The following is a 9,098-nucleotide window of genomic DNA, read 5'->3' on the forward strand; positions in this document are numbered from 1 at the left end:
TGACGCAACTAGACGTGTTAGATTTTCCATTTAAAATCAAAACTATAGATATAATTCAAAAAGAATCTCATTCGATTCATTTTTCAAATCGAATTGAAGTAGTAAAAAAGGTGGAAGACACTCTGGAGTATGGCTAATTTGAACTAATGTGGTTAGTAGCGATAGCTTACTATCAAGAAGATGCTACAAGAGATAAATGAGTGATATCCATGCACATAAAACTATAACCTCACCACACTTGCTTATCAGATCAGTACTGCCCTAATGTTATAAGAAAAGAGTCCGGTAGATAATGATCCAAGAGCTCGATGATGAATGTTGGTGTTCAACTTTCTAAGAGTCGCATCTATATATTGTGCTGTTTTAAAGTACTATAAGTATAAACGACTTCTTGTTGCCTTCCAAACATTTCCAAAATGAAAATTCTATTCATACAAATGCCTAATCTGATGAATTTCAGCTCTATACTATTCTGAATCACTCAGACAGGAGTCTGCAGTTCATTACGTTGCACTTTCACTGACATCTGATCTAGATACATACTGATCTCGTATTCATAGTTGCAGCACCTCAAGAGTTACAACTTTAAGAACCAACATTGCACTTATTGCATATGATAAGGGTAATTTAGATTATTTGGTATTCAAAGGTTCTGCAGTATATTTCTTGGGCCCATACACTTTTGGGGGCTGGAATTTCACCTAAGCTAGATGGAACTTACTACTCAGAGTAAGGGCGAAAAGACACAGCGATAAACGTGGCACGTGACACGTCTAGCACGCACCGTCCCAAAATTACCCCCTGGAGTGTTTTCGGTAAAATTTTATCCTTGCTTGACAGTGATCGATAACGGTGTATCCCATATTTAAAGAACTGTAGGATTCCCTCCCACAGCGGGGAGCCAAGCACACGACGTGCCGTTCCTTGTGTGATTTCGCCCTAACTTATTGTGGATGCTATAGAACTTACTCTTCTGCATTTCTGCTTCAGATTTCTTAGACTGGTCTGGAGTCCGGTGCTTTCTCCTTAGGCATGAACCTTTCTTAGGTTGGGATTTCAGGGATGAGGGATGGTGCCCAAAGTGTGGGCGTTATGAGACGCTGGACACAGTAGCTGGTAGCCATGGCGGCCGTTGTACTCGAGGTTGGCCTTGGACGGCCGAGACCTTCATTGAGCGCAGGCCAGACACCGTCGACAACACCTACTTTACCACTATTATAGTTGCACACCCACACCCACATCGCATCTAACCCATTTATTAGCACACGGTGCGTTCGAGACGCACACACAGTCGCTCCGTGGAAATCATACCCACAGATTTGAAGTAATGAGAGGAGAGGTTTTTCGATTGAAAACGAGCGCTTCAAGAGTGTCGATCAGATTGCAAAACAACTTCTTTTTTTGGCGGCGGCCACGGCGGCGGTGGTCGACAAGAGCCGGAACACGGTTTTTTTCGATTGCGAAGAAACGCACGCCGAAAAATAGATGCGGGGAGAGGTGGGTCGGGGGAGACAACGGGGTCGCCAACCCGTGGTGTTAAATAATAAAAAAAGCGTGCAGAAAACAACGCGGAAAACTGAATGCGGCAAAAACACACGGGCGGGCATCTCGTTGCAAAAAAAAAGAGCGCCAACGGCGGTCAAGCTATTGATACAAATTATCTATTGCACAATGCATAAACATCTTGTTGAATCTTTTCAAAGGCGTATCAATTATGCAATTATCATAATATAATCAATAAGACATTATAAAAATGGAAAATTATACATTTGAATCCGGTGCGCTCTGTTCTACCAACTTGTAATATCTCGAGACTCGTTTTCTCAACTTTTCGTCTGCCGGGAGTTTGTATATTTAGTACAAAAATTTTTTTTGTACACATGTATATAATATCTTTAATATACGAGACATATTGTGATGATTCATACATTTTTAAACTACATATTAGCACACCTTTTAAAAATCAATTCTTGCTAATTTTTTTTTAATGGTTTAACGTTTATGTCGTAAAAAAAGTATTTCACTATGTAAAACATTTTTTATTATATGTAAAAGACGAAATACACCGAAAAAGTTGGGAAAACGAATCTTGGAATATTGAAAGTTGGTGGAACGAGGTAGAACTATTTCAAACATATTCAACGCAATTTCAACTATGATTCTAGGACAGTTCATCACACGACCATTTCATCGCGAAACAACTCGCCGACAGATATCAAACAAGTACTTTTTAATTATATTAATATAAAAATTTTATAACAAAATATACAATGTATTGTCTCGTTGATAAAAAAAAGCTAGAATGTTTACAATTCATTTGATTAAAAAAAAGCAGCTACATATGTATGTTCCAAAATAACATTGCTCCGAATATTTGAATAATAGCGGTTTCAATATACATTTCTAAAATGATTAATATTGTGGATAAACATATTTGCATGAAATCTGTCAGTGAGTAGTCCCCACGATTAAAAGCCACGTTCAACTACATATATTGTATATATACAATAAGTACATATAATATGTTGATTTTAATTCGAGCTAAGCAGCATAGTGACATTGAAGACTAGAAGTTCAACGAATTATATAATAATAATTTCAAGGCTAAATTTTCACCTGTGCGCTGCGAAAAATACCTGTGAACTACGACGCGTCATATTACGATTCAATTATTACGTAAAAACTACACAGATCATTCGAAATAAAAATTGATAAGGGAGCAGGTTTCATGACGCAACGCTAATAACAAAGTCTAGTTTATTAGCAACACTCTTTAGCTGTTTTATTTTTATTTTGTTAGACGGCGAGGGCGCCAACTCAGTATTATGTACGAGATTGATATCAACAACGAGGTAAAAGGGGTTGTAAAAGGTGGTTCGCCCTATCGGTCGAGAACGTGTTAAACGCACGCCAACGGTGAAACAAAGCACTTTTTAATCGAATTCTAAAATTTAAAACGCACGCAGAAATAATATTGTAATAATTTGAATAAATTCGTTTTATGACAAGTCTTTCCCACGCCACCGATACATTGACCTTTTTTTGTACCTCCAGCTAGACAAGGGAAAACCACCGGAGAGTATTTTCGCCCAACTCAATTCAAATCAGTCATCTAGTACACTAAACCAACTTGACCCACGAATCAGCTCCATTTAACTAAATAGTTGTTGAATAAGATGAGAATTAGTTTTGGGAGGACTATTGCAAAAAAAATGGACAAAAGATCATTTACGGTCATACTTGACGTCATGATAATTTAAAATAAGAATCTAAAGGGCAACGACTTCTTCGTTACGCCACTGAGTGTAAACACGCTTTACTACGAAAGCAAAAAGTCTGTAAGACGAGAACGAGTGCAGGGGTTGCGTGTGATTAATCGAGCGGGAGACCACCCCCAGAGGGGGGTCGTTGAGGACCTTGTTTGCAAGTTTAACCCAAAGTCGTTGATGCAAGTGCTAAAGTACACTGTCATGCCAGAATTGGTAATTCCAACCTCTAAAATATAGCTTTTATGTAAAAAAAATGTTGAGAGCCGATTGCGACCTAGGGGTAAATCAGTTTAAGAAACATTAAGTACCGACTCCTAATGAATGCAGTAGTCTAGAGTTAATTTATACATGAATTGAATTACCAGTGAAAAAAAATGTTGCAGAATGAGAAATAGTATATAAAAAGTTACATTATCGCATGCTTTATATAGGGGTTGTAGACAAACGCGAGTTTTCGTGGGCAAGGGTTGGAAAACAAAAGGGGAAGCTAGCGTCCAAGACTCGACACGCAATATTATTTATTGCAGTTTGACGTTTTTTTTCGCTAGCTACGTGTGCGCACACTCATAGGGAAAATCAGGAATTAAATCAGGCCACATTGTCGCCAAAAATTACGCATAAAAATCGACAATAAAATATTTTCCTATAATCATTTAGACACAATAAAGCAGGAAAGGCTAATGATTAGGCGAATAGGAAGTCATCTAAAAAATAAAAGACCTTGTTCCACTTTAATCACGCTATAAATCTATCTTCAATCTTGTACCATATTTTAATTACAGACATTCAGGTAAGCCCGTCACAATATATTTCACTGGTTGCTGAAAGTTCTACAACAATCAGTGTGAATCAGACCCAAAGAAATATATAATAGGTTCCGCAGTTTGTTCTCTTCTCCCGTTGCACGTACCATCATTATGATCTCAATCTGTGGCTAAGGGTATTAACAATTGTTATTGACATGAATTTGTTCAATTTAAGATAGTCCCAGAAACGATATTGCTACTTTTTCAAATTTTAATTAAGAGCGCGTTTTTTATATCGTGGAGCTATGCGAAATAAACAGGAAGAGCGAGCGAGACGGCACGATATACAGCAAGCGTTCTAGTGGGGGATGTAGCTATCGACGATAGGGCGCGAAGCATGCGCGCAGTCGGACGTGTTTTGTGAACAGCTACAAGCATTTCGATTCACATGTAAAACGTAACGGGAACGTTCGTTCGTAACGGGTCTGTTTTTTTCGTGTTTTCTATAGGTACAAATTTTCGTGCACCAGGCTACTAGTAAGTTATATGATAATTGAAGATTTAGTTAATTTTCATTCGCCGTATTTTATTTATTTAAGTTTGAACCATTGTGGCATTACAGGAATCCCTAATGTGCCATAATGGTCGAAAATATATATAACAGAGATATATACAGACAAAAATACATTTAAACATCATCATAAAAATATCAAATAATAAAATACAAAGTGAGGAATGTCTTGCATCTACAGCCAGCGCCAATTTATAAGAACTAGCCATAAATACAAAACATCCCTGCGAGGCCCAAACGGAAGAAAGAAGATAAATTCCATTCATAAAGTACATTAAATTATAAAAATAATAATGAGCGCAGGCTATCAGACAAATAGGTTTAAATAATCTCCGATAACCTTCGCTCACTGAAAATATTACATCCAGGCACAGCAGCAACGATTTCATTGAGAAGTCAGATAGCTCTTGGAATATGTAGGAGCCATCCGATAAATGACTGCGGGTAGGAGGTAAAATCATAAAATTATGATGACTACCACCCAAATGATTATTAGGGACGTTCCTTTGATTTAAAAATGTGTGTGCTTGCATGCGAGAATTCTAAATTTTAGAGTTTTTTATACTTTTTAATTAATTAATTTTATTTTTGGATTTCAGGAGAAATAATGATACTACATAGAAGCATAGATAGCTCTACTAGAATTTTAATGAAACGACAGAAAGTTCTGTCGTAGTAGTTAAATCCCAAATAAGTGATGTTTTATGTATCATTTAGAAGGGGTGGTGGGAAGGGGGGGGGGGGAGAGTGCGTAATGAAAATGCTCACGCAAAAAGACACGCGGCCAACAGGTTGCGCGAGTCGTCTGCAGCAATTAAGATGCAGTTAAGCGAACAGTGGTCCTTCGAGCCAATTTGGGGGGGAGTTGCTTGCATTCCAGCCGTCTCGAAGGACGAAATTCTTACAGCGGTGGTCTTTGCGTTTCTCGAATAAATTAATTTCTCGAAAGTATTATGACTTTTATAACTATGTGAGGCGATTGAAGACACAAAAAAGGCTTTTATTGCACACACACTCGATGTGTTTTGTGCAGTGGCTCGCCAACGTCAAGGTCAACCGGCTGCCGCATCCGCGCACTTACCACGACCACTTGACAATTAATTCGCAACCAACCAGATTGTCTTTCGACGTTCACCCTTGATCGAAATCTCAAAATAAATATGAAATCGATATTGGTCACAGATTACACAAAAACATATATAAGTGTCGGAATGAGTACACGGCGAAGCAAAGCGACATGACATGATACGAGGTGACGTTATTGACATCGAGCCACCGAAATTAATAGTGGATCTACATATATGTACATACACGTCAAAAATTGCACACAGTTTTAGATCTTTAGGCGCAGACACCGAATCTTACGGAACGGCATGCCTAAGTAGACTCCAGCTGTCATGGGCGTATACTCATGTCATACGTTAAGTTGTATGATTTCAATATTTAGACAAGTTTCTCTTATATTTATTCAAATATGGGTATTACCGTTATCGATCACTGTCAAAACTATGTCAAAACATGTGCAAAACTATCTAAAAAAAAACACGTGCCGCGTATTCTTTAGGACATTACACTTAAGGCACAAATAAACAGCGGTCGTTGTTATTCATTTCATCTAGTCATTCAAAATGTTGGATGAAAGCCTCTCCAACTCCAACTTTCATCCATCTCAACAGAAACATTTTCCCAATTTCGCTTAAACATATTCCCTGCGGTCTCGGGTACTATTTTAGCACTTATTTTATCCACATTTCGTCCATTTTTCCAGCCAAGTGGCCTGTTATACTAGGCATACAGCGTTTCATACTTCTTCGAGTGCATCGAAATTTGTATGAAATACAGGTTTTTCATTCCAAATTGACCGTTTTTCATTTCAAATTGACATTGAAAAGCGGTCAATTTGAAATGAGGAAAAGGGTCAAACTGAAATGAAAAACCTGTATCCATAGATGGAGTTTTATGACTTTCAATTATACGACTATGATTTATTTTAAATAGGATTTAACATCCTACAATATCTCGACATTGAAGGATGTTAAAGAGCGTTGACGGCTTCAGATACGTTTCTCCTAATACTTGCGTGATATTTTAGATATTTTACGACTGAGTTTACGTGGAGATGATAATGATAGAAACCAGAGAGATGTTAGTCACATATTTGCACGTGCACTCTGCCCGACTCGGCCCGGTCGACCACAGCGATTCGTCGATTGTATCGACGAAGCCTAGCTTTATCTGTTTATGCATTTAAACTGATATATGAAGGAATACAAGAGGCTCACAAAGAAAATTATCAATTTCATCCAGAGTTTTGGGCTCAGTTTCAGGGAATTGAGATGGTCAATGAACGAAGCAAAGTGATAAGTTGAAGGTCTCATGGACTAAATTGTAGAAAACGATTCAATAACATGAAGTTCATTAGATACGATGAAAGGAAGGTAGAATATTTCGATTCATTTGGATTACAATCTTCGTACTACAAAAAGTTTCATGTAAGTACTCAATTTGAAATTTAATTATCACTAATGACGCAATGAACATATTCCAGCATATCTCAATCTGAAAAAAGAGTTGGGAATCTTCGCAGGAGGCGTAACGTGACACCTGAGCGTAACCTAAGCCCGACGAGGAAAAAGTAGATGGAAAGTAAAAGTATATCATAAAATAGTACAGGTTCACTACGCGAACGGCATTTTTTTCACCCACATTTAAATATTATATTATTCAGACACATGAGCGTCTCAAATACACGGAAAAAAGAACGAATCTATTGCAAACGAAAAACCGAAAAAAGAAAGTTGGCTCAAAACCAATATTTTTCTCAGCAAGTACGCAATTATGCAGATACCACGCATACGTAGGAGCGTATACAATTAGCACATTGAAAACTGTGTAAATATTTATACAAAAAAATATATCCGTGCGATATTTATAAGACGGTCTGAAGCAGAAGACGCACGAAATATAATACATATGTTGTTTTGTTTTAATTTTCAAATATAAGGAAAATACAATGAAAATTATTGTTATATCATCGTAAGCTACGTATGTATGTACATACATAGATACATACATATGTGTGCGGACGAACAATCGTAAATCAAGAATTGCTCAAGTTGAAGCCAAGATCGTCTGCAGCGTGTCGAATTGAGAATAGACTTTAAAACGAGCAACAATAGGCTATTATCCTAATAGATTAATGTCGTAAGTGCCGTATGTCATTTCCAAGCTCGGCGATTTGACCCACTTTGATGTCGAGAGATTTTCAGCCGTTTTCCAAAAAGCGTAGGGGGATGGAAGGCGAGATGAAATTAGATTTATCACTTAACATTTACACAAATTTTCGAAACGTTTACACAAATTTTCTCTTTGCTTCTAATGAAACCCAAGAGCAAAAGAATCATATAAACAACGGCTACCAGTACGCTCTTACTGACCACGTGTAACGAATTGCTCATTACGATGTAGCGAATGCATGAATAACAATAATAGTTCGTAAAATTCGTCAAACGCCATCGCCAGAAATAATCCTAATAACAACAAACACGAGATATGTGTGTTGTAAATAGATAAATACATACATCGAATGTACGAGATAATCTATTAGAAGATGCAATATTTGTACATCGGATGATTTTATATGCAGTATTGATTGGTAGGTTTCGTGGAACTATCCAGAATCTATTAAATAGAAGATGGAATATTTATAAAATTCAGCAAATTGAAATTAATGCGAATAGTATTGATTGGTAGACCCAGAAGGAGTTGGGATATGCAGAAGGGCCAAAACTTCGTTGAAAAGCCTCAAAAAGGAACGGTTCCCGGAAAGATGCACTAAATTGCACTGAATAGTGGCGCAGTTTCGAGAAGTCCTAATTTTCAAAAAGAACTTATGCAATAGAATTCCACAGAAAAAGGTTGTTGCCCTCTGATAACATTCAAATACCCTTTGATGCTTTAGTTAGTTGCCTTTGAAAGTTTGAATGTCTCGAGAGTGCAACTATCTTGACTGCATTTTTCCAGTCCCGAAAATGGTTCATATGGACAAGGTGACCCAATACTTGAAGCTTCTACATATACTAATAACCGGGCTCGTTGAACTTTAGATAAAATTGCCTGAAACTTTTATAGCCCACATTCGATTGAGATTGGTCTAGCTTAGAATAATACCAAATTCACCTTTGTGCAAAACATTTGAAACCATAAATTGAAAGCGATAAAAGAGACAAGATAAGATCCAACGAATTCATAAAATAAGAAACTTTTTCAGCGGCATCTAAATCAACAAGCTCAAACTATCACCCGGAGAAGCCAGACACGAATATCGATCTCAAGTCCTTCACGTCCTTCACGTCCAAGAGCGATTTCCATTTGTTGATAACAAAACGAGCCGGCTGATAAGAGCCGAGGACGAGACGAAGGGATTAGGTGAACAAGTGGTTGTTTAAGTGCGTCGACCGGCTGGCTCGGAGGGGTCCCAAAACGGGACACTGGGTCAAGGGCGCCTGGGAT

General features: G+C 37.6%; 1 protein-coding gene across 1 annotated transcript in view; it reads right to left on the reverse strand.

Annotated features, from left to right (window-relative positions):
* Positions 1–9,098, reverse strand: part of ash1 (histone-lysine N-methyltransferase ash1) — a 43,266-nt gene that overhangs the window by 19,282 nt on the left and 14,886 nt on the right. The gene's annotated exons all lie outside the window — the stretch shown is intronic.

Source organism: Arctopsyche grandis, chromosome 12, assembly GCF_051622035.1.
Source record: "Arctopsyche grandis isolate Sample6627 chromosome 12, ASM5162203v2, whole genome shotgun sequence".
Lineage (NCBI taxonomy): Eukaryota > Metazoa > Arthropoda > Insecta > Trichoptera > Hydropsychidae > Arctopsyche > Arctopsyche grandis.